General features: G+C 47.6%; 2 non-coding genes across 2 annotated transcripts; both read right to left on the bottom strand.

The window, feature by feature from the left end:
• Positions 1-1534: 1534 nt before the first annotated feature.
• Positions 1535-1607, bottom strand: TRNAV-AAC. The gene has a single exon. It is a non-coding gene; the product is annotated as a tRNA-Val (tRNA).
• Positions 1608-1857: 250 nt separating this feature from the next.
• TRNAN-GUU lies at positions 1858-1931 on the bottom strand. Its single transcript has one exon. It is a non-coding gene; the product is annotated as a tRNA-Asn (tRNA).
• Positions 1932-6225: the final 4294 nt, after the last annotated feature.

Genomic DNA, 6225 nt, shown 5'->3' with positions numbered 1-6225 from the left:
CACTTCCCTGGGCAGTCTCTTTCAATTCCTAACCATCCTTTCAGAGAGGAGATTTTTCCTAACATCCAATCTAACCTCCCATGGGACAACTTGAAACCATTTCTTCTCATCCTGTCTCTTACTACCTACAACAAGAGGCCTGTCTCCACCTGGCTACACTCTCTTTTCAAGTAGTTGAGAGCAGTAAGGTCCCCCCTGAGCTTCCTTTTTTCCATGCTAAACACCCTTAGCTGCTCCTCATCAGTCTCCTCCAGACCCTTCCCCAGCTCTGTTGCTTTTGGCTCATCAACCCCCCCTGTCCAGAGCCTCTGCAGAGCCTTGTTAGTCTGTGTCTCCTGCTTTGGGAAAGGCATAATCGTGGCATCAGAATTTGGAATCAGCTCTGCAGAGAAGGTACTGTGATTCAGATCTGACTACTTGATGATACATTCAAACACTTCTTATAACACAGTAAAGGGTGAAATACAGGGTTGCCTTCTCGCATTCTGCCTACAAAAAACCAACACATCTGCAAAGGAGCTGCCTGGATGGATTTCTAGCTCTATACCTGCTAGAACATTCTTCAAGAAATCTATTGTGGTGCTGATTACAAATCTGATTTTGATCTTTATGTTTTTCATGGCTGGGTATTGCTATTTATTCTTCCATCACTGTTTTTTGCTTTAAATAATTATTCCCTTCCTGACGATATATCAGCGAGAGCCAGTGTGTCTTGTCTGTGTTCCTTTTGCAAAGCTAAACAGCTGCTCTTGATGTGAGCCCCTTCGTGCCTGGAGCAAAACACATTGCCTTTTGTGCAGCTTATACTCAAAAAGCGTGTGCTGTGCTTTGAAGACCACCAGGATTTGGTCTCTGAGTGGAAGAACTTCCAGTCTAGAGTATTGATCTAAGACAGCATGCAGACAGAGCAAGAGAGGTTAGTGGGATAACAAGGCTGATGGAGTTTGAGGCATTTTTAGTTTTACACTGCTGTGCACAAACAGCACGGTGTGGTTGTTTGCGAGGCAGATGCTGAAGCTGCACAGCCCAAGAGAACACAGTAGAGCCACAGGACTCACAAAGGAGAGAAAATGCTGGGAAAAGAGGGGTGGGAAGAAGGGGTTGGGTGCCTCCAGTGTATGTGAGATATTTTCAAGGAGGAGGCTGAAGACACCCTCAGGAGATGCTTCTCCCCGACCTGGGTCTATATTATTCTTTGTATGTAAGTTAATATCTAAAGGGACTTCTGTAATGCCCACAGCAAGCGGTTGTAGCTTTTGTCCCAAGTTTTCTGATGAAGTTCAGACCGTTTCAGCTAAACATCCTGTCCCCTCCTCTGGGCGATCTTTGCAGGAAAAGTGCGTTTGCCGAGGAGCTGGAGCACGGGAATGAAGCAGAACTCCAGCACAGCCCCCAGCCCTGCCCCTGCTCCTTCCTCCCGCCCCCCGGCAGCCCAGGAGCCCGCTCGCCCTCTCCCACGGCGGGGCGTGGGACGGGCCCCGGGCCTAAAGAGGAAACACGTCCGTGGTGACACGGGAAGGGAAAAAAAACTTGGTGTTTCCGCCCGGTTTCGAACCGGGGACCTTTCGCGTGTTAGGCGAACGTGATAACCACTACACTACGGAAACTCCCTCTGTACAGTTGCCCTCCTGCACTCTCCCTTGAGCAATCGGACGGAGCACCCGGAGCCCCATTGTGTGCGCACCGTGCGGGTGAAACTTCTCTTGGCGATGCACGCTCAGCGAGGTCTCGGAGCCAAAAGCCGGTCTCGGGCAGTTCCCGCCGGTATAAAGGCGGCGCGGGCCGGTCGCAGCCGCCGCCTCTTGCAGGAGTGAGGGAAGGAAAAAACACATGGCGCACCACAAAAAAATTGCGCTCCGTCCCTGGGTGGGCTCGAACCACCAACCTTTCGGTTAACAGCCGAACGCGCTAACCGATTGCGCCACAGAGACGCGCTGCAAGTGACGCCCGCCGAGCCACTCCTGGGTCCCGCGGCGGCTGGGGCGGGCTTTGTGCTCCTTCGTGCTCTTCCTGTTCCCGCTCCTTCGGGGCACTGCGTGGGTTGGGCTTTTAATTGTTTTAATTTTTAAATGTTGAAATAGAAACTATGCTATGTGAGTTAATTTTTTAAAGAGGAATGAAGTACTTGCACTGAGATAGCAGCCACAGGACGCCTGAATCTTTCAAAGAAAAGGAATTTATTGCTTCCTTATCAGAAGAAACTAATTTCTTCCCGCCTCGCTCAGCCCTAAAGATGCCGTCAGGTTTAAGAGGAAGCAGTTGACACTGACCAGACAGAATCCTTTGTTTGAATGGAAGTTATGCATCATGTATGAGATGTATGAATATGCAACAGGCTATTGCTTTTAAGGGTTAATTCTCTGTTAACGTGTGTCCTTTTTCGGAATTATTTTGCCCAGAAAAAGGTACCCAGACTGTCCATAACTCTTTGTTTTTATTGTCTTGTATTGTCCTAAATCCTAATTGTCCAAATTTTTATTACTCTAATTATATTACTATTTTATAACCATTTTATAACCATTTTATTAAACTTTTAAAATTCTAAAAACAAGTGATTGGCAATTTTCACACTTGGCTTTCCTTTTTTGTTTTCTCTATTGTTTTGTTTTCTCTGTGGCCTTTTCTGTTTGTTTTCCTGAGGTGTTGGGGAAGAGTGAACAAGAAGAAAAATGTAGTGGTTGAAGTTCTGCCTGTTTGTGGGATGGTTGCAAATGGGAGCCTGAAAGCTGCCCTCTGAGACAGCTCAGCTGGCAAGAGGAAGCTCTGACAGTATGTGCCAGGGATCGGGAAGGCAAAAATTAGCATTGCCCTGTTACTAAGGTGGTCAAGGGATCCAAAATCTTTCCTTCAGATAATTACAGTACCAAAAGGAGTAGTTGTGACCAGAGACTTGAAGAGCAGAAGACAAAATTCATTCCGCAGTGTCTTTTGATTCAAAGACCTTTGATAATTATTTGCAAGAGCTAATGGAAAGCGGGAACACTGACAGACATGAGACGGGGCGAAAGAGACTTCTCAGAGCAAAGTGGAGAGAAAGACCTGTGAATCTGCTGCTCAGGCAGCCTCACCTCAGCTCTAAACAGTCCATAAAATGAATTATTAATCAAATTGCAGCCACCTAAAAGCTAATAAGGTGATAATGGCAGCAAACATGAGTTACAAAACCCGAATTAGCTAGGAAGATATACCCTAGATGGATGAGGGGCAAGTCTGGGAATACTTAGGCAACCTGCATGTACATAAGTCCATTGGTCTTGGTGGGATATACTATGGCTCGAACAAGGGGAAGTCATGTTTGACAATTTGGTTTACTCTCATGGTGAAGTGATTGGCCTGGTAGAAGAGAGGGGGGCAGTGCGCATTGTCTGCCTGGGCTTTGGTGAGGCCTTTGACACTGTGAGATCCTGTGAGATCCTTGCAGAGAAGCTGTTGATGTGTGGGTTGGATAAGCAGACAGTGAGGTGGATTGAAAAGTGACCAGACCATTGTGTCCAGAGTGTGGTGGCATGATGTAGTTGGATGCCAACAACTATCAGGGCTCAGTGTTGCACAACGTTCCATTAATGATCTGGATGATGGGCCAGAGTTTAGCCTCAGCAAGTTTGCAGACAGCACCAGACTCACAGGAGTGGCAGGCAGAGCAGAGGGTGATGCTGCTATCCAGAGGGACCTTGACAGGTTGGAGAAATGGGCTGATGGGCACCTCATGAAGTTCAACAAGGAGAAGTGCAAAGTCCTGCTGCTGTAGGAAAAAAAAAAGCCAAACATCATGCACCAGGACATGCTGGGGGCACCCATCTAGAATTCAACCTGGCAGAAAGGAATTTGGGTGTCCTGGTGGACAGCAGGTTGAACTTGAGCCAGCAGTGGGCCTTTGTGGCCAAGAAGGTGAATGGTACCCCGGGTCATGTTAGACACGGCATTGCCAGCAGGTCAAGAGAAGTGATTCTGCTCCTCTGCTCAGCTCAGGTGAGGCTACATCTGAAATACTCTGGGTAGAGTTAATTTTCTTCCTGGTATCTGTCATGTTGCTCTGTTTTGGATTGTTGCTACAAACACTGCTGGTCACGAAGGGATGTTACTGCTGGTCACAAAGGGATGTTTTAGTCACTGCTGAGCAGGACTTATGCAGAGTCTAGGCCTTTCTGCCTCTCACATCACCCTATCAGCCAGTGGACTGGGGATGCACAAGAGCTGAGAGATAACAGAGCAGGGACATCAGACCACAGCAGATCCAAGGATTACCCCTTACCATATGGCATCATGCTCAGCATATAAAGCTGGGGGAAGAAGGAGAAAGGAGAGAACATTTGGAGTGATGGTGTTGTCTTCCATAGTAACCATTATGTGTGATGGCTTTCCTGGAAATGGCTGAAGACTTGCCTGCCTGTGGGAAGTGGTGAATGCATTCATTATTTTTATCTGCTTGCATGTGTGGAATTTCCTAACCCTTTTCTCACTTTTATCCTTCTGATTCTCTCCCCCATCTCACTGGTGGGGAGTGAGCAAGTGGCTGTGTGGGGCTAAGTTGCTGGCTGGGGTTGAATCGTGACAATGGGAAAAAGAGGGTGAGGAGGAGGAGGCTGTGCCAGGGCACCTGGAGGGAATACAGCTTCTATCTTCCAGCTCTGTTTTGAGCTGAATTTGTACCAAAGGAATATGAAAACAGTGAGTGAAAGGAGGAAGCCTGTGAAATGTGGAGAAGGAGGGGGTTTTGGGGCGGTGCTCTGTTGGCTCATTCTCTTGGCTGTGCAGAATGAAGGCAGCACTTTAAAACCTGCAGCACTGCCCTTTTCTTCGTGCTGCACTTCACAGTTCCAGCTCTGTTCATGCACTCCACTGGGGTTTTGTCAGGGTTCAGCAAGGATGCGATGCTGAGGCAGGCTGTGGTGACAGCAGGGAGTCACCCACACGTGTGCGTGTGCGCTGCATCTGATGGGGCTGTGGCGCTTCAAGTTTGCAAAGCACAGTGCTTGTATTAACCAGACAGACCAAGGGGTTTGTGTCCCCTTGCATTTATGACAAAGCATGACAGCTGGGTGTCACCTGACATTCGTATGTGGGAGCTTCACACGAGCAGCCTTTATTTTATCAAGAGACACGCTTTGATTAGAGTCCTTTCTCCTGAGCTCTGATCAGAGTGCATGAGAGGAGAGATGAACATCCCAAAAGATATTTATAGATCTGCATTCCCACTCCTTTCCTTTTCACCATGAAAGCAATTCTACAAAGGGATTATTTTGACTGGCTGTTCAAGATTCCAGGGGAGGAGATTAATGTGCAAGCAGCCTCGCAGCGCAACTGGAAAAGCTCGCTGGCTTTGCACATTTTCGTGAGCTTCATGGCTCACTGTGTCAAGGTTATCTTCCGTGGACAGGATGGTGTGGATGTCCAACAGCCATGCAGCAAGAAAAAGGGCTGGGGTCTGACAGCAGCTGCAGAAGTGCTGAATTGCCTGTGCCTGAAGAGGTCTGACCACAGCTGGGGGTTACAGAAGGTGCAGGCACTGTTCCCCAATGGGTGTATCCCTCCCCACACCCCCCCCTTTTCTTATTTTTATCTGCTCAGGAAAATCCCTTATTTCAAATGGCCGAGTGAGATATGATGGGGGTGTTTTGCACTGATGCTTCTCCCAGGTGGATGGGGTTTTCCAGTGGTGCCAACTTTGTCTTATCCAGACAGTGATCCTGTGTGTGTTTAGGTCTCAGAGAGAGGGAATGATTTAGTGTGTAGATATGGAAAAAGCTGCTGGCAGAATCATTTTAGCACTCCCTTGCCAATGCAATTCCCCAAATTGCAAAAATATTGCCAGAATCTCCTTCTACCCTGCAGCTATTCCAGTGCCAAGGGGTATGAAAAGGTAATATTCCTTCCCACAGGAGGTTTCTGCTCTGTCTGGCTACACAGCAGTGTTGCCTTGCCATTGTAAAGGGGCTTTTTTTTCCATGTCTTACATACCATCTTGATTTCCTTGTTTTTCCTCAAGCAGAGTCCTCAGAGTGATGCTGCACTTAAAAAACCAACCAAACAACAAAAACCAAAGAAAACAAAACCCTGCAGTTTCTTTCTTAAGGCAGCCATACCGAAGAGGCTCTTGCTGGCAAAGCTTTTTTCTCCTTGCACACCAAGAAATCATTTTAACAAGCCCTGGAGTTGATGTCATGGTTTGTTTTTTTTTTACTGCAGAGAGGAGTGTGAAACCCTGCTTTCCTCCACACATACATG

The sequence above is a fragment of the Passer montanus genome, unplaced genomic scaffold (assembly GCF_014805655.1).
Source record: "Passer montanus isolate IOZ18808 unplaced genomic scaffold, ASM1480565v1 scaffold4, whole genome shotgun sequence".
Classification (NCBI taxonomy): domain Eukaryota; kingdom Metazoa; phylum Chordata; class Aves; order Passeriformes; family Passeridae; genus Passer; species Passer montanus.
Note: the sequence above shows the minus strand (reverse complement) of the source record. Positions and strands in the feature narration are given on the sequence as shown.